The 23817-nt window shown below is 41.6% G+C and overlaps 1 protein-coding gene and 1 pseudogene across 4 annotated transcripts in view; one reads left to right on the top strand and one right to left on the bottom strand.

Moving 5' to 3' along the window:
- The window catches only part of TGFBR3 (transforming growth factor beta receptor 3), a 199181-nt gene that overhangs the window by 32949 nt on the left and 142415 nt on the right, over nucleotides 1-23817 (top strand). The window lies entirely within an intron of this gene.
- On the bottom strand, nucleotides 15123-16501 carry LOC125099104 (etoposide-induced protein 2.4 homolog; annotated as a pseudogene).

The raw sequence follows: 23817 nt of genomic DNA on the forward strand, positions 1-23817 counted from the left end.
TGAGACTTGGCGATCAAGACAGTAAGTGAATTGAGAAGAGAGTTCAGGCTTTTAAGAGCATGGTTTTTCAAGAACAGTCGTTCATAGAGGGGAGAGGTTTTTAGATGGTTTATTTTAAGGTCAGCATTTACTGGTATGTAGAAGTGATTATCTTTACTAACAGATTATGGCCTAATGTTCCACTGATAGGAGATAGAAGTCTTTATTCTTTCTTCCCCTAAAACATGTGAAAATCGCAAAATCATTCTTGATTTCATAAGCATCTCATTCCCACGGGTCCTCCCTTCTTAAATCTCATCCTGGCCACCCTCAACTTGCTCAGTTATCACAATAGCCATCAACCAGTATCCTCAAATGCATCTTTGCCTAACAGTCTGTTCTCAACACAGCAGCCACAGGGATCCTGTTAAAACATTGTTCAGATCATATCAGTTTGCTGCTCTAACACTCCAGTGCCTCTGTCTCACTTTTGAGTAAAAATTGCAAGGCTATATGCAGCCTCACATAGGCCCCCAGTTAACTCTAAGTCTCCACTCTGGTAGCCACCCTACTATTTTTTTTTTTAAATATTTTATGTATTTATTTGACACAGAGAAAGAGAAAGAGAGAGAGAGACAGAGAGGATGGACACAAGCAGAGGGAGTGGCAGGCAGAGGGAGAAGCAGCCTCCTCGCCAAGCAGGGAGCCCAATCTGCGGCTCGGTCCCAGGGCCCTGGGATCATGACCCGAGCCGAAGGCAGACTGAACCACCCAGGCTCCCATTTTAGTAGTTCTTGATATGTCACAGACTATACATTTTTTTAACAGGTCCATATAATGTCAATGCTGCCGGTCTGCAGGCCCCATTTGAACGCATAGGTTGTCTGTTTTGTCAGTGCTCTAATTGTAACCTAGAACCTGCAAATACCTTTTAGAAAATTCTTACTGCTGTAAATGGGAGTCTGGTTTTAGCTTGAATTTGAAATAGCTACTAAATAAATAAAATTAAATAAATAAATAAATAAAATAAAAAAAATAAAAAAATTAAAAAAAATTAAAAAGTTAACTTTAAGTGGGACACACCTCATTTCTGCTGCTGCTATTTTAGGTTTAAACTCTGGCTTCCTCACTGATTCCTATTTAATTCCTATTATCAGACTCCAAGCCAGAACTTTAAAAAATTAACATTTTTCAGGAGTAAAAAAATTTCACCCATTGTGATTGATACTTATGAAGCATTTTGATACCATATGTATTTACTACTTAATTTTAAAGATCTTACTGCCTTTATTTAATCTTTCTTTCTTTCTTTTTTTTTTTTTAAAGATTTTATTTATTTATTTGACAGACAGAGATCACAAGGAGGCAGAGAGGCAGGCGGAGAGAGAGAGAGGTGTAAGCAGGCTCCCCGCTGAGCAGAGGGCGGGGGGGTTGAGAGCGGGGCTCGATCCCAGGACCCTGAGATCATGACCTGAGCCGAAGGCAGAGGCTCAACCCACTGAGCCACCCAGGCGCCCCTATTTAATCTTTCATGAATCGGGTCACATCCCATTCAGCAGACAGAAAAGAGCTCCAAGGAGCTATACAGAATGACTGGCAGGAGAGAGTGGGACAAGGAAGTTTGTTTGTTTGTTTGTTTGTTTTTAAGATTTTATTTATTTATTTGACAGCACAAGCAGGGGAGCAGCTGGCAGAGGGAGAGGGAGAACCAGGCTTCCCACTGAGCAGGGATTCCCTTATGAGACTTGATCCCAGGACCCTGGGATCATGACCTGAGCTGTAGGCAGATGCTTAACCAACTGAGCCACCTAGGTGCCCAAGTGGGACAAGGAAGTTTGTAGCAGTAAGAGGTGAATAGGTTGTAGCAAGGTCACTTCTTTAGGGGAAGGCAGGGGTCTGTAAGGCATGTGTAAATCATGTAAGGCTCTATTTCTGGGAGAGCTGAAACTGTGATTCAGTCAATATGGCGATGTGGGGTTTAGCCTAAATAACTCCATTCTGAGCCTGTCACCTTGTTTTTAACAATTCAACTCCTCCCCCATGATCACACTCTCAGCCTGAGAAATAGGATCAAAATTGAAGGGACTAGAGCCACTCCCAGCTACCAGTCTGAATCTCTCACAGACTCTGTTGACCGTCTGTGTGGTAGTCATTCACAGGTCACACCTTCAGGTTCATGTTCCTTAAGTTGGTCATTTTCTCCATTTCTTTTCTAGCTTTCTGGTCATAGGGAAATAATTTGCTTGGTAGTTAGTGGCTATGAACATGCGTTTAAAGCTTTTGAGACACTGTAACACCGTAGGGCAATTGTCAAGATTCTTAGAAACCAGGTAATCCCAGTGTCTGGAGTGTACCTTGGAGCCATGGTCCCCAGGACCCAAACCAATCAAAATCAGTCAAAGGAAGGCTTCGTTGAAGTCGTTCCTTTCTTCAGCCAAGTGGCTTGTCCAGTGATTTTTTTTTTTTTTTTTTAAGTAAACTCTACCTGCAACGTGGGGTTCGGACTCACAATCCCAAAGCCAGGAGTCACATGCTCTACCAGCTGAGCCAGTGAGGTGCCCCTGTCCAGTGTTTCTTGTACCTGAGTTTCACCTTCCCCAGCAGTGTTAATCCGGGTGCAGAAAGCAGGGTTGGCCACAGCACAGACACCTCCTTGCTCAGCGAAATGATAATGGATCAGTTACTTTCTTATTGGCAAGAACTTTGGCCAGAGAGTCTAGGGATTTTTGTTGAGCAGCTATTACTTTAGCTGTGGATTCTGCAATATCTTTAAGAGTTAAGGAGCTCATACCGTGTGTATTAAAAACTGGGATAAGACACAGAGAAGATTTAACCTCTGTGCCTGAAAAACTGTCTTTTAAAAATAACTTTATTATGCTACTGGTTTGTAAAGTTTTCTGATTTGCTTTCTCATACTTCATCAATGTCATGGTACAGGAGGGCAAGGTTGTACAGCCCTGGAGCTTGCCATAAGCCCCAGGTAGTGGTGGTTCTGTTTTTGAAATTGGACCCGAAAAATCCAGAGGAATGCAACAACATTTTTACTTTGTGCCCCCCTGCTAGCTTTTTTCTCGGCCTCCCAAAAATGTGTTTATCTTGCTGGCTATGCATGTGGAGCAGTCTGGAATTCTGTGTGGCATTAGATAGTGAAAAAAATGGAAAGATTGCCCACATGATAGAGGTTATGGGAGTGTACTCTGTGATTGAGAGACGGGAATTTTGGGATGAGATTTATTTTAATATTTAGTGTTTAAAACTATTGCACACTTTTTTTCTTAACTTGAACACAAGTCTTTGGGGTGTGGGTGGAGGTGTGGAGGTACAGACTAGAAGCAAGCAATACCAAATTTTCAAATATCAAATTAAGAATTTTCACTCATTAGAACAACAAAAGAAGTCTTTACAGTGAATGAATTGTCTGAACTTCAATATCCTGATAATTATATGATTTGAGAGGAGTGTCTGGCATATTGTAAGGGACCCTGAGGGCCTGACCCCAGCATCCCCTCCCTCCCCCGACCTTTGTCTCCCCAGGATTGTCTGCAAGGATGGCTTCACTTGCCACTGCTCAGGTCTCACAGTCTGGCCCTATCGAATGCCCAGCAAGACTGTGTCCTCTGTTTTGCCACATTTAATTAGCTCTGGAAATACACTATCAAAGGCTGTCTGGCAGTGGTTCATTAATGGTACGGGGCGAATTCAAAAGCACTAATTAATTGTTTTAGATTATTTGCAAAGCCCATGCTGAAAAACCTAATGCGTGTAGGAGAAAGTTGGCAGAGAGGCTGTTCAGAGATTAACCTGGACCTTACCCAGCTCAATTGCCTTTTGGAGTTGGGCCAAGAGGGGAGTTGTTTTTCTTTTTGGAGAAGTGCTTATGGCCACATTGTTCCCTGAATTCCCAGTTTACTGCTCCAGGCTCTTGGCCGATGGAGCTTTTACAGACCTTTCTGAGCTAGGGAACTCAACATCTTCTAGGAGTTTTGTTTTGTTTTGTTTTGTGAGAGAAACACAATTACTTAAAATTTATTAACTAAATAAATACTTCCCAAGAGCCTCTTCTTAGGGAGAGGGAAGGGAACTCTAGTTTGTTATGAAATAGTTTAGGTTTTAGTGTTAAATTTCAAAGGCACCAGGATCAGGCCTTAAGTAGTACCCCATCCACGCACCGCTCCCCCCCCCCCCACCAAAACAAATCAGATTCCTCATTTCCTGTTTGGCTGGCCCAGGGCAGCAAACTGCTACTGCATTTGGAAAATGGTGTTCAAAAATGTCAATTTGAAATCAGGTGCATGCCAGTTTAAGTTCAGGATATGCTGTATGTTTGAAGGGACAAAATAGACTTGCATTTTGCTACATTTGACCCAGCTTATAAAATAATAGTATCTAGAGTTAGCTCAGACAACTGAATTATAGAAAGGTAATGGAAGTCCCTGCCCCTTCAAGATGAGAGAGATCTGAGGCATTCTGGGCCAGGTGCCAGTGCTGGTGTCTACAAGCAGTGCAGTCAGTTGAAGATGAAAGTAGAGAAGAATATTTCAGACAGCTCAGAGCCAATTGATTATTATATAAGGGAGCTGTTTTCTAAGCAGTATATAGCACTGTTTGAAAACACCCCTCCAGAACTCTTTCAGTCCCTGGGCCTGGCCCTGCCTCCTACTGACAGACTCAGTGTTTTTTCCCCATCCTTCTGGGCCTGAGCAGCCTATGAGTCAGTAGTTATGTACAAATCCCAGGCCAAATCGTACTTTATTAACATGATTCAGGAGAAAAGAATTCTAATGAAAAATTTCAGAGGCCTGTGCTAGGCTGTTTCATGATATTGTCAGATCTTCCTGAACTCAAGGAAGGCCCCCAAAAATCTGTTATTTCTGTTTACTACTCAGCTTGGAATCTATCAGAAAAATCTTACATGAAACCCTCAGCAGAGTGTGTATCTGGTTGAGGAATTTATTCCTGAGAGTACAGTGGCCTCTGTTTACTCTGTGTGAGGCTGGCTGTCCTGAGACTTTGGGCAACCTGCCTCCTCCTCATCCAGCAAACCTAGAGGAACAACTTTTTTTTTTTTTTTTTTTTTTGAGGAAGAACTAATATTTTCTTTTTTTTTCTAATATTTGATTTTCAATGTGCTTCTGTGGGTCAGGCAAACTAAAAAGTACAAGGTAGATTCTTTGACCATGTTTCATAAATGTTTGTGAAAAGACAAAGCTATGGTGTACAAATATTTTATGTACACATGTTTTACATCTCTCTCCAAATTTAGCGGAGCTTAAGTGCATATAAAGGATTAATTTGATAATCAGATGTGAATCAGTGAAACATTCCATTTCTACATTCAAAAGTTGTTTTTCCTCTTCTGTATACTAAGGTATCTTGCATCTCTTTCTATTTGCCCATGTGGAGCCAGAAAGACCAGCAATGTAGGTAGCACAATCTAAAATTCCCGCTTCATACAGGGCCTTGATCACACCTGAGAATCCGACCATGGCTCGGAAGCCTCCACCTGATCCCAATATGGCGACCACAGGCACATCGCGTGTAGAATATAAACCTTCACTGTTCTCTGGACCCAGGAGTTTCTTCATGTTTTCCTTTATGTTTTCTTTTCTCTGTTGTCTGAAAGTTTTCTCCTGATCACACAGAGCCATACTGAATCGGAGGTCTGGGGACGAAAGGTATTAGAACGGGGAAGCTGGCTACAGAGAAGAGCCGAGGAGTGACTCTCAGCTCGGGGTAGCCTTGAACCGGTCGCAGGCTCGGTCAGCTTGGAGCGCGGCCGGAGGCAGGGTGATGGGAGTAATTGGCGCTGTTCTCTGAGGGCACCACAACTTTGGACTTTTAACCCTTTTTGCAAATGGCTCCCAAGCATCTTGATGGGATTGATAGGAATGCAGATCTCAGAGCTGTGAGAGAACATGAAAGATGTTTTTAAAGTTGGCAGTAAAGCCTTTGAACAAATAAATGACTATGGTTTTTTTTTTTCCCGCCCCCCCCCCTTTTTAGTCTTGTTGCATTTTTATTTTAGAAAGTAATATTGTGCCACAGTGTCAAGTCTAACGGTATTTCCTAGATAAATTGTAACATATCATGAATAATGTTACAACTAATAGTTACATTGCTGTCTTAAAGAGTGATTTTCTGTAAAGAGATAAAACAAAATTCAAAGTTACCCTAAAATAACCATGATTATTTATATTTGAGTGGGAGAGGAAGGGGTTATGATTGCCATTGATAGAATGAAAAATACACAGAATCTGTAGTGTCATGTATGTTTTGGCATCCATGAACATGGTATACCCTTCTATTTTTGTAGGTTTCTTTAGTTTCTTTCAGCACTGCTTTTTGTAGTTTTCAGTAGTTTATTTTGAAGACTATAGTATGTCCACATGTGAACGGTATTCATTATGCTTGACTGTTTCATTAGAAGTAGGTTTGAGAACCTCTGTTAGAGCTATAATTCTGTCTTCTTCAAACTACTCTTTATTAATCATGATGAAAACTAATTCTTCCTCTGGCCATTTGGTGAGTGAGCTCAAGCACAGATAACTAGGGCTGCTGCTGAAATGAGTTATTGACCTGGATGGCTTTGTTCTAAATTGTAGGAACTCAGGAGTTCGGTGTGTACTTAAGAAATATTGCATTTTTTTTAAAGGTTTTATTTATTTATTTGAGAGAGTGAGAATGAGCGGGAGGAGGGACAGAGGGAGAGGAGAGGGAGAAGGAGACTCCCTGCTGAGCAGGGAGCCCAAGGACACCGAGTTCCATCCCAGGATGCTGAGATCACGACCTGAGCCGAAGGTAGATGCTTAACTGACTGAACTACCCAGGCGCCCCAAGAAATATGTTCTTTACTCAAGGCTCAAACTGGTGTTCCTGACCAGGGGATAGCCATAACATCTCTTCACTGAGGTGAAATGAGCATCCTTATTCCTTTGGACTAAAGGTCAGAGTTAGGGGCAATATCAGAATCCAGAGGCTGAAAGTCTTGTGGCCTTTTGCTCTACCCTTGGATTTTCCCAGCATATTTTTGCTAGAGCGCAGTCACTCTGAGGAAGCTTTATTTGAGACTTGTAACTAAAAGATTTTGTAGAGATTTTATGCTCCAAATGTGAGGAATGCCTGCGGCCTTTACCAAAGTGAATCTGTTGGACTGTTATACTTTAATTTAGTAAAAGATTCTCCATCACAGTGTTCATTCTTGACAGAAATTTTATGGTAGTAGTGACCTTAGGCTGTGGATTCAGACACAGGTTCAGGCCTAGGCTTTGCTTTTGCAGGCTGTATAAGCCTCAATGTCCTCACATACAAAAATAGAGATATCAGCAGTATCTACCACATTGTTGTGGTGATTATAAATGAGATAATGCGTATAAATCAGAGGGCCGTGTTTATTTATTTAATTGATTTATTTATTTTTTAAGATTTTTTTTTTTTTTTAAATTTAGGTGAGAGAGAGAGACAGTGGGAGAGAGAGGAGGAGCAGGGAGAGGGAGAAGCAGGCTCCTTGCTGAGCAGACAGCCCACCAGGGGGCTTGATTCCAGGACCCTGGGATCATGACCTGAGCCAAAGGTAGATGCTTAACGACTGAGCCACCCAGGCACCCTGGGTTGTGTTTATTTTAAAGGAAACTATTAAAAATAGTGTTCTTTGAAAATGTTAGCATGGTGAACATACTTACTCAGTCCTTTAAGTTGTAAGTCTTATTATTCAGGCATATAGTTGGTTCAAAAATCAGATCTGATCATGAAATACAATTTTGCAGATAAGATAGACTCTGTCAGTGACTAGTTTATTTACCTTATGTTCTGCTTAAAGCAGTATAGTGGGAGCACTGAAGTGTTAGTGTGTGACGAAGTTGGAGGAGGTTGTGAATAAAAAGCTTTCTTTTTTTCTTGTTTTGGAGGTTTGAGTCCCAAGTGATGACTTTCAGAACTTCTGTTCCCTAATCTATGGAATACTGCTAATTATTCTTAGTCTGTTGATTATCAGAAGAATGAAATGCATGTAAAGCAGCCAGCAGTTTGTGGCACTAGTAGGTCTTTACAAAGTTAAGCCTTGTTTAGAGAACCTGTATATTTGGGAAACGAAAGAGCTGCAACACACCTAGGATGGGCAGAGTGAGTTCATTGTTCAACTGTATAATCCCAACAGAGATAAGGCAGGTCAGGGTATTTCTCTGGGAGTTGGCAGATTTGCTGTTGGGCGAGCTAAGGACTTAGGTGGCTTTGAAGTGAGCAACGTAACAGCCTAAGGATTGAGTCTGGAGCCAGGATGGAGAAGACCTTGCTTCTCTAGAGGAAGTGACTTGGCCTTTAGCTGAAGGTTGGAGGATCGGCATGAATCCTTAAGAAAGGTAGTAGTGGCACTGAGGATTGGGGCTGGGGGGAGAGAGGAGAACCCAGAAACAATGGGGTGAGACTACCTAATGGTAATTTTCCTCATCTGTGTAGTACCTGTGGGCTTAGTCCCACCCTAACTAACCATCCCTAACCATCCTACTTAAAATTGTAATCCCTCTGAACTCCTGGTATGTCCATCCCTTCTTATTTTGCTGGTTTTTTTTTTTCCCCTCGTAGCACTTTTCACTTTAAAACATGCTTATAATTTACTTATGTTTATTATTTATCCCCCCCCCCCCGACTAAAATATAAGCTCCACAAAAGTTAAGTTAGTTTGCAGAAGCTCTGGTGTAGCTGTTCAGTATGTATGAAAATTCTAAAGTGGAGGACTTTGTCTCTGCTTAAATGTGACCTTTCAGGGAGAGGGCAGGGACCATTCACTGATCAATCCCTAGCACATAGTAGGTGCTTAATGTTTTTTGAACAAATCACTAATAATAACCCTGTCTCACTCATAAAGTACAATAAAGAGAAGCAACTTTGTTAAAGTAATCAGTCTGAACCTTAATGTATTTTATTTTGGGAGCAGGGAGTGGTTTTGGGCTGAGGACTAGCCTGTGGAGACCAGGTAAGGAGGTTACTGCCTTCAGATTCTTAGTTAAAACAATGTCTGAGTGACCTGTGGTGGTTGTTTTGAAGACAGCTACTGGATCTGTCACTAGATAATGTCTTTGACAGCAAGAAGCTATTGCCTCTTGGTAAATATTCAATGAAGCTTAGGCATAAGACTCTTTAGTACTCTTTACCTTGGCTTAAGTCGTGGTGGTACATTTCATGCAGGAGCTTTTTAAACCAGTGGCTCTCAAAGTGTGGTCATGGATCTGAGACATTCTCAAGAGTTGGTGAGGTCAGAACTGTTATTGTAGTAATTCAGAATTGTCTTTTGCACTAGGTTGACATTGCATTGATGGCATAAAAGGAATAATGGAGAAAACAGCTGGTGCCTTATAGGGATCAAGGTAGTGCCTCACTGCCACATACCAGTTGCAGTTAAGAATGTTCTTGCCAAGGGGCGCCTGGGTGGCTCAGTGGGTTAAAGCCTCTGCCTTCAGCTCGGGTCATGATCTCAGGGTCCTGGGATGGAACCCCACATGGGGTTCTCTGCTCAGCAGGGAGCCTGCTTCCTCCTTCTCTCTCTCTGCCTGCCTCTCTGCCTTCTTGTGATCTCTCTGTCAAATAAATAAATAAAATCTTAAAAAAAAAAAAGAATGTTCTTGCCAAGAAGTTAAAAACCCTCAAATACATGTCCTTTTCACATCCTCTATGATGAAATGGGAAGTAGGCGAGTAGCTCTTCTACATTCCAGAGCGCCATGGCCATTCTGAGGAAACACTTGTGTAGTTGTTTGAATTGTGAGCTGAACTGGTCTGTTTTTCATGGAATACCATTTTACTTGAAAGGACAACTGACCAACGATGGTTATCTAGCCTTTGGTACTTGGCAGGCATTTTTCGAAAATGAACAAAGTGATCCTGTGATTTCAAAGAAAACAGTTTACAATATTAGTTGCCAATGAAGGATTTTATTTTTCAAGCAAAAATAAAAAGTTTTGGAAAACTTATATTCATCCCCATGACCATGGCAGTTTCTGAATAGTTAAATACTTTTTTGATGAGATCAATGGAAATATGAAGAAATGTGATTTTTTTGATATCATAAAAGAAATATGTCAATATCTGGCATATTTGCATAACTCAGTGAACCGTGATTTTCTAGATGGCCAATACATGATGTTACAGAATCATGTGAGGGTAATAAAAGATCTCACATCTTGACAGTGCAGGATAAAGCGGTTGATTTTTAAAAACTTTTTATTTTCAGATAATTTTGGACTTACAGAAGACTTATATAAATGATACAAAGAGTTCCTGTATCCTTTACTCAGCTTCACCTTATAGTAACACATATCCATAGAACTGTTATTAAAACTAAGAAATTAATCTTGGTACAGTATTATTAACGAAGTATAGAATTTATTAAGACTTCACCAATTTTTCCCCTAATGCTCTTTTTCTATTCCAGGACCCAACTCAAAATCTCACATTGCATTTACTTGCCATGTCTCCTTGGTTTCCTCTAGTCTGTGACAGCTCTTGGTCTTCCAGTGACTTTGACACTATTGAAGAGGGGCCAGTTGTTTTGGAAAATGTTCCTCGGTTTGAGTTGATCTGATAGTCTCTCATGATTGAGATTATGCATTGTTGGGAAGGGCACATGCAGGTAATTTGCCCTTCTCAGAGTGTCAGATCGAGGTTACGTTAAGTTGATATGTCTTATTACTGGTGATGTTGGCCTTTTCACTTGGCTAAAGTGGTACCTACCAGAATTCTCTGCTGTAAGGTTATTAGTTTTACCTTTGTAATTACTCAGTATTTTGAGAGCAATGGATTTTAATGTAACAACGTATAGAAAGTTTATTATGCAATTCAGATTGCACATCACAAATAATCTTTAAGTGATGACTACTTAATGAGTTTAGGTAAAATATCAAAGAAGAGATAGCTAGCCACAAGTATATGAAAAGACTGTTAAGATTTGCTTTCTCCTTTCCAATTACATGTCTGTGTGAGGCCAGAGTTCTTCATATCCTTAAACCAGAACAATGTATCACAATAAATTGAATGCAGTAGATCTGAAAATGCAGCTGTCTTCTGTTAAGCTAGATGTTAAAGAGTTTGCAAAAATGTAAAACAATGCCGCCGTTCTCACCAAATTGTTATATTTCAAAAATAGTTATTTTTCATAAGAGATAATATTTGCATTAGCATGCTGTGGGTTTATTTTTGGTTTTAAATGAATTAAATATTTTTAAAAATTTCTCAGTTTTCATTTCTGTTGTGCTAAATGTTGATAGATAAAACTCATACCAACAAAATCTCTTTGGAGTCCTCAGTAATTTTAAAGCATAAAAGGAACCTAAGACCAAAACCTTTCAGAATTGCTGCTTGCTAAGTAAATGAAGAGCTATTTTAGCACATGGAGGGGCGAATCTTGTCTTGTGGCCCAAATGAAGTTTCAGTGAAGGATTTCACCTAGAAGTCTTGGCCCTGGGGAGGTCACACAGTACCTCTTTATCTGTTTTTTTCACCTGGCAGTTAAGAGAGATGAGCCTGAGGATCTTCAGATTTCTTTCCGCTCCCAAATTCTATGATTCCCCATCAGTGTTGCTCTCAAAGATGTCATCTTGGCAGCATGGGCATTGTGGTGGAGCATTTCATGTTATTTCTAGAGAGCGGTATTTACAAAGTTAATGATGAAAAGGGTCCTATCTAGAGGATAGGATATAGTAATATTTGTGAGGCAGGGATTTGAGAGTCCCGTTCTGACTTTTTAGGCCTATAAAATAACTTCTTTCAGTGTCCCCTTCAGAAAATTGTTGTTTTAGATCTTAATTGGTTTTTACTATACTGAGTAAGGGGAAGATTTTTAATTATTGCTGAATATTTTGGGGGGTCAGTTTATGTGTATCACAAGTTAAAAAGTGTGTGATTTCCTAGAGTTTTTGTGCTATAATGTTCTGTGTATGTACATGTAAACTTTTGTGTGGAGATTTATACGTACTTAGGTACGTCATTTTCCTTTGTTATGGGTTCTTCATATATCACTGAGATCTATACTGAAGCAGGCTTAGGTTGTAATATCCTTTATATACTTAAAATCTTAATGAAGTTAGTTATTTTACTACTTTTTAAAAAGACTTAAGACTTCTTAGACATCTTTAATATTTATAAATGTAGAGTTTTAAAAAAGGGGGCAGCTGGAATGTATTAAGAATTCCAAACTTTGGAACTAACATTTTCCTTTTTCAGTTTAAGTGGAGGAGACTTGTTGGCTTTAGTTTTGTTGTTGTTGTTTTGTTGTTGTTTTTTAATAACATGTAATGTATTATCTGTTTCAGGGGTACAGGTCTGTGAATCATCAGTCTTAACACAGTTCACAGCACTCACCATAGCACATACCCTCCCCAATGTCCATTACCAGCCTCCCCATCCCTTCCTCCCCACCCCAAGATTTTAAAGATGAAGAAACAAAGGAAGAAACAAAAGAAACAAAAGGAAGCCAGGAATATATTGTCCTATTAAGTATCAGTCTTAAATCAGTTTTTAAACAGGATCCTGAATTCCTGTAATGTGGATTTTGTAATGGAAACTGCCACAGTTGAGGGCCAGCTCTGTCATAATCACCAATTTGGGCATCTCTGATATTTAGCAGAAATATAAATATCTAATGTAGTGTGTGTTTGTTATACTGTCATAGGAAAATTTTGTAATTGATTCTGAGCCAGATTCCTCCAGTGTTTAAGCTACTACTTGGAAATAAGATTTGGAAGCTGACCTAACTTTCTGAGTACTTCTACAGTTTAGTAAAATATAGCAAATTCATTATGTAGTATATCTAGAAAAGAAATTTATGATTATCTTACATCAGAAAAGCTTCATGCATCACATTTCAAAGTTTCCTTTAAATAGTTAACTATTTCAGAATCTTTATGTAACCCAGTCGAAGAGGAAAATGCTCTCCAGCTCCCAATAAGACAGCTTAGGAGAGAGCATAGTGCTTCAGAGCACAGGCTTGAGAGCCAGCTGCCTGGTGCTAATCCCAGGTCTGCCAATAAATAGCTTTATCACCTCTCTTTGCTTCAGCATCCGCATCTGTAAAGTGGAGCTAATAGAGTAAGAGCCTCCATCTCACTATACTGTTTTCCAGATTTAATGAGATATGATGCTTCACGTGCTCAAAACCCTGCCAGGCACTTGCTAAGCTCTGCTGAGCCATAGCTATGAGTATCGGTGTGCTATTAAAACTATTGCTCGGTAACATGTGGTATATTTTAGGTTGGTTATTTCTTCATGACATCTGAGTTTGTATCTCATTAGTAACATTATCCTCAAGTAATGTTTTAGGATAGGTTACATCTGGGTCGATTTTACATTCATAAGGCTTACTACTAGAGCTCTAGATTTGTGGTATGTTGGTATTTTAAGGATCCTTAGAGATTACCTGGTTCAGTTCAGCCTGGTACATAAATCACCTGTCTAATATCCTATTGACTGAGCCTCTAGCCTTTACTTGAATTTGAAATATCCCTGACCCTTGGAAAATTCTTCTTTGTGTTGTGCAATCCACCAGGCTGTAAACCTCCACTCCCAGCCCCTAGTTCTGCCCTGTAGAGCTGTGTGGAATTTGGTTAACAAATAACCCACCTGAATGGAGACAGAGAGGTAAAAGGATTCTTGATAATTAAGGGTTGTCTAAAAGTGACCAGAATGAATGGTGTATCCAATGGGACTTAAAGGACTTTGCTCCCTCTTCATAAAAGAAGTAGGGCTTTTATTTGTAGATGGAGTTGCTTTGAGCTAGTTGGGTACACATTTGGCAGAGGAATTTGTTCCACAGAGCCTTGGTGGGGCAGTGAGCCGGAGGGGAAAGGCAGTGCCTGGGTCTCTGGACCTCACTCTACAGAACACCACTACCCCCCCCCACCCCCACCCCGTGCCTTATTGCATATGTCCTTTCCTGGAAGAGGAGCTTTGTGTTTCAAAGTTTTATCTGCCATATTTTTTTAATTGCCTAAATGGAAACTCCATGAAAGTAAAGGCTGCTCACCTTGTTCACTGCTGTATCTCTAACAGCTGTAAGAACTTGGGAAATATAAGTGCTCAATATTCAAGTGATGGAATTAACAATTAAACACTCAAATGTGAATGTGTTTTCAGTTTAGTGCAGGGAAATGTCAATGTCACTTTCACTTAAACCAGCTCACGTTTGTGACTTTTTTTTTTTTTTAAAGATTTTATCTATTCATTTGAGAGAGAGAGAGAGAGAGAGAGCATAAGCAGGGGGAGAAGCAGAGGGAGAGGGAGAAGCAGACTCCCCACTGAGCTGGGAGCCCAACATGGGCTCAGTCCCAGGACCTGGGGATCATGACCGAGCTGAGGCAGATGCTTAACCATCTTAGCCACCCAGGTGCCCCTAATTGTGACATTTTAAAATTGGACAAGTGTTTTGACATCTGCCCGCTCCCCATATTTCATCTCTGTGAAATGACAGGAGAACACCAACCAATCACAGGCTTCATGAGTTTAATAAATTTATCCCTTCCATTCCTATTTGCAGCACCCAGTATTCCTTTGAAATACCAGACAACCTGGCAGTGGCCAGCAGTACCCTTCAGACCTTCAGAATTCCAAGTTTAGGTTCTCTGAGCGTTCAGTGCTGTAGGGGCACTTGTCCAAAACTTTTACCTCCCTATAGCTGGGAATCTTTAAATGTACCAGTGAAAAAGTTTTTTCCCCTATAAGGGGAAGAAAGAAGATCACTCCCCCAAACCCAGCAGGTCCGGCTGTGAGGTCATTCCTTCTGTCCCATTCTTCAGGCTTGTTTTTTACAGTAGAGCCAAAGAGATGAAAATCTAACCTGAGTTACAAGGAACAATAGACTGTGATGGCTATAAAGGGAGTGATCAGGAGCAAACGAGATAGATACGCCTTTACCTCCCATATCCAATATATGTCCTTCACAGAAAAATACCAAAAATAACAGGTCCATAAAATATAGCAGCCAGAATTTTAAAATCCATTCATCCAAGGGTGGCAGAAAGCAGGGCCTGGAGCTAGGAGGGTAAATGGCACAGGGAGAAAAAAAGTATTCACATCAGTCCAGGCATGGGGGCTGGCAAATGCTAGGAAAGACCTGCAGAGAAACCTGTGGTCCATTCATACTGGTGTCAGGAAGATTCCGCTTTATGCGCACCAGAGACAGAAATCCCAGTTCCTCAGAGAGAAGGGAACAGGCAGGGGGTCCCTCGAAGAGCAGGTCCTGCTTTCCCTGGTGGAGGAGGGGACAAGGAAAAGAACTCCTACAGGTTCCTTCCAGTCCCACCCATCCCCTCTGGATGGCAGGTGACTCAGTGGCCTGGTGGGAGGCGGATGTGGCAAAGGGAACTTCTCTGCAGAGGCTGAGCTATTCAGGACAGACTGCAGGTAGACTGTCTTGTGGAAGAGTCAGTTGCTTAATATATGTGCTGCCGAAGCGAGCACGAGTCAGTTGCTTAAGAAAACCACCCCAGAGAAGAGACGCCCCTGGAGAGGGTTTACTTTGCCAGGGGTCTTTGCTTCATTGGCACTGGTAATGAATGCAGGAAAGGAGGGAGAGGAGGCCACCACCAGTAATATATCAGGACTGCATTGCTGTGAGGAAAGCCATGGGCAAACCAAATCCAAAGTAGTAAAATAGCTTTCTGTGTTTAACAGTCGCTGGTGCATTTCAGTTCCCTTACCGGACCAGCGATACTCACAGCAGTCCAGCGATGAGGGAGGGGACATACCCAGAGAACTAACCAGCTGATGCACAAGGCAGTATGGGGAGGGAGACTCACACACATGCCCTGGATGAGGGAAAGAGCTTGCAGCGAAAGGTTGAAGAGCATGTCAGCAGTTACTTGCTGACACTGGGGAATGGGTGAGGCTTCCTCCCCGGTACCTCAAATTCCAAATTAGCTGTCTTGAAATGGTATTTACAACTTTGCTAGGCACAGAGGGAACACCCAATGAGCACTGAAAACTGAGGTAAGGAAGAATTCCAGCCACGACCACACATCTCCATGTTGTGATGGATCACCAATAATTTGGTCTGTTACTGACTGTAGTACAGGAGAAAACACTTGATAAAACAAGAGGAGACTTCTACTGATGATATGTAGCTCACTTAAAGGTTTTATTTATTTAATTGACAGAGAGACAGACAGAGAGGGAACGCAAGAGGGGGGAAGTGGGAGAGGGGGGGAAGTGCTGAGCAGGGAGCCCAGTGCGGGGCTTGATCCCAGGACTCTGGAATCATGACCTGAGCCAGAGGCAGATGCTTAATAACTGAGCCCCCCAGGCGCCCCCATAGCTCACTCTCTTGCTTCCTTTCGGTACTCTGGGCTCTCCTGGGTGCAAGGACATTGCCTGCCCTTCTTCCACACTTCTCCTCTCTCTTGTGCTGAATGTGAGCATCGAGCTTTGAGATGGTACAAATTCCCCAGATGGGAGTCTTTGATTCCCCTGGTAAGGTCCTAGAGAGAAGTTTTGAAACTCTCAGCCATTTCTTCAACACCCAAAGTACCAACTACATGGAGGACAGAGAAGCATCTTGAAATTTTTTCATCATGAAAGACCTGGCTGTTCTGGCCGTTCTGGCCCTTCTGGCCGTTTTGGCCATTCTGGCCGCTCCATCCACCTGTCTCCGACCTGCCTTGCCCCTCGCCCACCACCAGCTGGCTCTGCTCCTCTTGGCTGTTCCATGCTCAGCTGCCAACTCCCAATGGGTCATTCCCAGGGCCCAGGCCACTGCATCCACCCTGGGCATGCCCAGGCCACGCTGGGCCACTCTCGCTTTCACTTGTATGTCGTGGCCCATTCTTGGTGCCTGAGCTGAAGGAGAACCTGTCAGGATGGGAAATGAGATCTCAGGAAAAAAATATTTATAATAATCTTAAGATTATTTGTAACTTTCAGATACATTCAGATATGTAAAGATTTTCTAGAAAGGAAGGAAAGGTTATAAAATTTGATAATTTTATCAAAGGTAGAGGTGTACCATGCTGTCCAAATTGGGTGTTTAAATCAGCTCTGCTGGGATAGCAGCTTCACACTATACCCCAGTGATGTTATATGAGCTTAATTCTACTTTGAGTGCTAATGAAGCAAGTTGGCCAGAAATATGAATTGTAAAAAGCCATCAAAACATTACAGTGTAGGAGAAAAATGTAGCAAAAATTTAACATAGAAAGTCTAAGTAGTTCCTTTTCTGAAGGCTTTTAAAATTTGTTCTTAGGTAATGTGTGAAGACTATTTTAGGTTGTAGAAGATATATGTAAAATTAAAATGACATTAGCTGAGAACGTTGCACAGTTAATTAAGGAAATCTGAGCTTCATTTTTTCTTTGGTGTTTGTATCTCTCTAAGGTGCCAGTAGCTGCATTTTCTATAGAAAGAGGACATGTATTTAGGTCAGAACTCATTGACATACTCCTTGAGTTATCTTGGGTCAGCATTTCTCTGGGAAGGAACACCTTTTGATTTTGGAACCAGAATGCTGGTTCCTGCCTGCTAGTTCAGGTACCACCCTCCCTGCACACTCTCCCTCTTTCCACCCTCCCCCCAGCTCCACCCAGGGCTGGCCTTGGCTTAATCACTTGACTCAGTAAGTCAATAACTTCCTGACTTGAGTGAGTTACTTAACATCATTCCATCTCAGTGTTTTCAGCTGCAGAGTGAAGGCCAATAATATATCTCAAAGTTTTGAGATACACTATCTACTATATCTATAAAATTTGAGGCATAAATACGTACATACAATTAAAATGCTTAGAAGAGAGCCTGGCACATAGTAAATACTCCATAGATGATATTAATATTATTGCCAAATGTGGATATTTGAGGGTAATAGAGTGGAAAAGAGCTTTTAAAGAAACTGGGAAATTTCCCCATACAAATTCCAAGGAATATTGATCATTGTCTCCATGATGACGTCAGTATTTATAAATACTGTGCCATTTAGCCACTTGCCGTGCTTCCATTTGCACTTCCCTGTGGAGGTGTGGATTTGTTTCTGAGGTGCTCCATTGATCATGATCTAGGAATGCTCTAAAGAAAAGAAGGTATAAGTACTAACTAGCTAGAAAATGAAATAACTTTGAATTTTCTAAAGCTGTGCCTTTACTTGGAATTTTAATTTTGTTGAATTTTTATGTAATGGAATAAAAAACTGTACCATTCTTAGATTCACAATGTTCATAGGCAAAATGGAAAAAAATAGATAAAAATTGTAATTTTGAGGGGAATGTTTTTGTTTGTTTTTTGTTTTGTTCTAGATTTATTTATTTGAGAGAGGGAGAGAGCATATGCAGCAAGGAGGATCAGAGAGTGTCTTAACGGACGTGGGGCTTGAGCTCATGACCATGAGATCACAACCCTGAGATCACAACCTGAGCTGAAACCAAGAATGTAACTCTTAATCGACTGTGCTACCCAGGTGCCCCAGGGGGAAAGTTTTTTGTTTTTTTTTTTTAAATAATATCTACATCAATCAAATTCCGTGGATGTCTTAATTATCATTTTGTGTTTCAGAGATTGGAGGAGATTTTGAACATGCTTTCTTTCCCCCCCAGTATATTGGCCATTATATTTAACAGTATTTGGGGTTTTTAAAAATAGAGGTAATTAATTACGAAGCATTTTGATGTTGAGCAGGCAAAGGAAACACATTACTTTGTGTAAACAGAGGTTAATATGGAGTCTTTGAAGTCTAAATATTGAAGTATTTGCCTAAGGACAAACTTCTTAACTATTTAGGTTTCTTCTGGCCTCTAATGAACTACAGTGGTGAGAATAACACAGAAACATCTTATGTGTGAAACATTTGGGTCTTGTTTGGAAAGCACGAGGGATCTAAGTTTTTAGGTTTACCTTTGACTTACACTGATAAGTTAGAAAACTTTGTTCCTGTTTTCCTCTCCTTTTTGTGGTCTGATTGGCTCATGGTTGGTAAAGACAGAAGCATATGTTTTTGAGAGAGATAAGCCTTCATTTTGTTTACATTTTAAAGATCACCATCTCTGGAACTGGCACTGGGACCAAAGAATGTTTATGACTTCCATGTTAACATGGGGATGGGTCTGAAAGATGTTAAGTGAGGTTTATGTTCAGTTCTGTTCTATGGCTTCCTTGGGCCCCGGCCAAGATAACTTGGTTTTGTAAGAGCCAAGAGAACCTGCCTTATAATCTCTTTTTTATAGCCGTTCTTATGTTTTTATCTGAAAGCATCTACCTTGAGGACAGAAGCTCTACTTTGCAGAGTGAAAAAGAACAGTTTCTAATCTTAGCATGTGGACAACAAGGAGAGGGACCAGAGATACACGTGTTTTCAGACACGGTTGTGTTTCGCACCTGCCCCTAGTTGTATTACTGGTCAAGAGGATCTTGTGGCCTTTGGGCAGGATTGCCTTGGGAAGATGGAAACACAAGAGGGATAGTTTCTAATTTAGAAAGACCTCTGGGACACCAGTCCAGAAGTGTTGTGGGTTTTTTTGTTTTTTGTTTTTTTTTTACCTGTGCGTGTCAAGTGGGGTGTGGTGTTTCCTGCTGTGGAGGTGGGGAGAACCATGTCACACCTTCACAGAGAAGGTAAAAAGCACCCGATGGCATACATGATTTCAGAAGATCACAGGCCCAGCTCCGTGTTCACTTTTCCAAGGTCCTTCCTGTTGCACTGAACTCTGGCCCTGCCCCCTCCCACCCTCTGGGGACTGTGGAACCCCCAGGGAGGAAGTTGCCACTCCTATGCCCTTTACTCTCTCTGTGCCCTCTGGCAGAGTTCTGTCATGTGGGTCCAGGCCGCATCTCAAACCACATTCCTCCTCAGTGCCCAGACTCCTGTGTGAAGTCCTGGCCGGTGTGATTGCAGCTCCTGTTGACCCACTGTTCACAGAGGCATAGGAACACATAGCCCAGACTGTAGAACCCAAAGAAAGCTCTGGGTGACCTCTGCTATTTAGCAGCTGCTCCTAGCACCAGTCACTGTGGCAACTGGGCTCTGTTTATGAAATGAACAAGGACCTCAAGGCCGGGGCATTCACACCATGGACAGAGCTCCCCCTGGAAATACATTGCCTGCCAGATTGCCAGGGCTAAGCCAAAACAAAGACATACCAAACAAAAGTAGCTGGGGAAGTGTTCTGCCCTTGGGGGACATGCACCATGGCCCTAATTGCCTGATATCCTTCTTTACCAAATAGAACCATGCTAGGATGAGCTTATCTTGGTTATGCCAGAGAAAGAAGGAGGCAAAGACCCTGGTACTTGAACAGATAATTTTTTGAATCTACCCTTATGTTACACAGGGCTGGCCTCTAGCTGTGGGTTTGGAAGGAAGTTAAGTACCAAGGATCTGACTTTTTGAAAATCTTATTTTAGGTCCTGCTTTTTTGCAAACTGTAAAGCTATTTTTGGGTCTGCACCTTTAGAATAGACCCTTGTCTGGAATAACTTGAGTTTGGAGTTTGTCTTCTTTGAGTCCTTGCTTTCACAGTGATGGTCCAAGTACTCCCCATGGGAAATGGTGAGCCATAGAGATCTTTGAGCACACTGTGAAACCCAGAGCTTCCTTTGAGGGGACTGCTATGTTCTGGGTGCTTCTAGCATTCTTAGGTTTTATGATTCCATGGCTGGACCCTTCTAGCATATGTGTCTTATAGCCTCATTTAGATGCTCACTGGGATACTCCACTGGGGTGTAGATAGATGAAATTATAGCCTACATTAAAAGTTCCAAGAGTTTAGAGCTGGAACGACTCTTAAAAATTATCAGACCACACTGCACTCTTTTATAGGTGTGTAAACCAAGGATAAATTCACTTGGCTAGTTTGGCAGAGCTGGGGCAACTCCACAGGTCTTCCGAAGCCATTCCAGAGCTCCCTTCCCTGAACTGTGCCTTGTCACTGTAAAATATCCATTCATGGAGTGCTTAGCCGGCTCAGTCTGTAGAGCATGTGACTGATCTCAGGGTCATGAGTTCAAGCCCCATGTTGGGTATAGAGCTTAATTAAAAAAAAAAAAAAAAAAAGACTTAAAATAGTCATTTGGTGCATTGAGAAGGACTTGAGGTCTGCCACCTGGTCTTGATCTGATAGATGTCAAGGAATTGGGATAAAAGGGGAGTGGGTTCTGGGGTAGGGTGCTGCTGCTTATGAGTACAGTGAGAAGAATGTAGGCTTAAACCAGAGTCCCTTCCTAGAGGAATTCAGGCCTGTGGCTCTATCCCAGCAACCCTTTACTCCTTAATTTCCTCTCTAAATCCTGGGGTTTGAACAGCTGCTGCCCCTCATGAAGGTGACCCATCCCAAGGGACCCTTCACTGCAGGGAAGGAAGTAAAGCTAAGTGTACTTGGTCCTCCTTCAACACTCAGGTCTTTGAGGTTACTGGGGTGGCTGCCATTGTTTGCTCATGATAATTCCTTACGAACTCTCCTATTGATAAACCAAACCAAATCAGTAGTGGTCTTCCTTTATCTGAGGATTTAAGTTAAATTATAACCACAAGTATCCTGTCGGTTTCCATTTGTTTGGGTACTGAACATTTGTACTCTGGGCTCTGACTGTGATGTTTCTGCCCTGTGTGAAATGTGAGTTTGCCATGTGGCAGGCTCTTTTTCCTCTGGCCAGTTAATGAAGCTAAAATATTGTTGGGGTTGATTGGTCATATCTGAGCGTTCATCATGGGCATGAGTATAGGTATAAGCAAATCCCATGCTCTCCTCTGTGTAATTGTAATCAAGGGAAGAAGCCCACTTTTTCCGGTTTATTTTGTAACTATCATGACATTCAAGTTCTCTTGACAAGGGATAGGGAAGAAGATGGAGTATGTTCTGTGCTGGCTTTGTCACAGGCTTTGGAGAGCAGACCTCAGGGTGATCTGAAAAATCAGTGCCCTGAACTAGGTGAAGCCATTAACCCTAGTGATGTCTGGACAGTCTGGAGCTGAGCAGGTTTCTCTAGTATCTATTTACAGCTAGCCAGGGAAGTTAATAACAACTTTGCTGGGAGCCAGTGTCTGCACTGGCTGGTAACTCACTTGTATTCTGGACCCGGGTCAGAGAAACTGAATAGATTTATTCATTCAGGGAGTAGTGAGTAACAGCAGCCTTAGCTGCAAAACCACCTCTTTTCAGCTTTTTGATGATGTGCTCTATTATTGTTTTTAGGTTGGCTTAAAAGTGAACCTGTTTGAGTCAAAGCTTTATTTCTCTCTGTCCAGCACTCACATGCTTGCTTCTAGTTTGCTGCAGTCGATTAGTAGACATTTATCAAGTGCCTACTATGTGCCACGAACTGTGTTATCACAAACCAGTGACTTATTCTTAGTTAATGAATGACCTTATGCAGCAGGCATACAAAGGAGCCTTAAGAAGGGGTGGATAATTGGGACCTTTTGTGTCTCTTCCTGCTCATTCTTCCATGCCTCACATCAGGGAAAGGAAGTGGAAGTCAACTTAAATTAGTTTATTTTGGTAAGAGCAGTTTTAGAAAAGGTTTGGAGGAGGAGATTGAAACTATTGAAACTTAGGAGGTTTGGGGACTACTGCTGGAGTTTTCCTATTTCTTCTAGCCCAGGGACTTTGTCCCAGTTACCACTGATAATGGACCCTTTTTATGTTTAACTGTCTTGTCAGTAAGTCAATGACACATGCTGAGAATAGAAGCCAGTACCATTCCATGTTGTAAACGCCAGTCTATACACACCCCACTGGTTCTGTTGTTGTGATTGTTGCTATGATGCTTAGCATCCAGTGCTAGCCCTTTGCCTGGCATTTTACATCACACCTACAGGGTCCCTAGCCCTATCTGCTTACCTTCCCTGGAAGCTCAGGACCTTTTCCACATCGCACCACAGGAAGTGGTGGAGGGGAAGGGACAGGAGCCTTCCCTCTATAAAACGAGGTCCTTGCTTGAGGCAGTGAAAGGAACTGTATACGTTTTAATAGGGAAACCTTTAATCAGGTAATTTTTTTTTCTGTTAAACTCTGCTTTTTAAAATATTTAGGGTTAAGTGTAACTCTGTTCATTGTTTTCTGCTCTTTTGAAATATGTAACTTGCAATGGTTGATCATGTGCTCGACTCAAAGAGATGTAGCCTCTAACCTATGCTATGTAAGTGCTTCCTGACCCATGAGGGAAGAGAAAACATTAGGTGACATCATTAGAAGCTTTTTTAGTTAATGCAGGACAGGAGAAAATGGAAATTGGACTAATTTCATTCAGTTCTTAGGTTGTTCTGTCTTTTCCATAGGGTTATCTTAACTGAAGACAGGTTTCCTGGTGGTTATAAGAAGAGCTCAGTAGGTATCAAGGTTTTGTTCATGATCCAAGGAAGAGTGATGTGATGCTGCCTTTGGCTTTTTTAAGAGAGAGAGCGCCTCTTTCCCCAGACCCCCAGCATATCTCTCTCTGCATTCACTGGCTGAATTGATATAGCGCCATCTGTCCTTGAACCAGTCACTGGCAATGAGTAATGGAGTTGCCATGACTGGCTTAGATTGATCAGCTAGAGAATCAATCACATTGCTTACCATAGGGGTCTCCTGCCAAAATTCATGTGAGCAGACTTCCAGTAGAAGAAATGCACATCTAGTAGTACCGTGTAAGAATAAGAGGTCAAAGGCAAAGTAATGGAGAGGTGGTCCTGGCCCTTGTTTGTGTTCCCTCAGTTCCTAGACAGCTTTCTGTGGTACCCTCTAGCGTGCTACCCTCTATACCTGCCTCTCTTCCCATTTCTAGGATATAGCTTCTTAAGGCTAAGGTACTATCTCACTCGATATTTGTGGCCACTATAGCTGGCACATATGGGATTTGAACAAATTGAATGAAAGGAGATGTTTCAAAATTTTTTTGCGTTTTA

Source organism: Lutra lutra, chromosome 4 (assembly GCF_902655055.1).
Source record: "Lutra lutra chromosome 4, mLutLut1.2, whole genome shotgun sequence".
Taxonomy (NCBI): domain Eukaryota; kingdom Metazoa; phylum Chordata; class Mammalia; order Carnivora; family Mustelidae; genus Lutra; species Lutra lutra.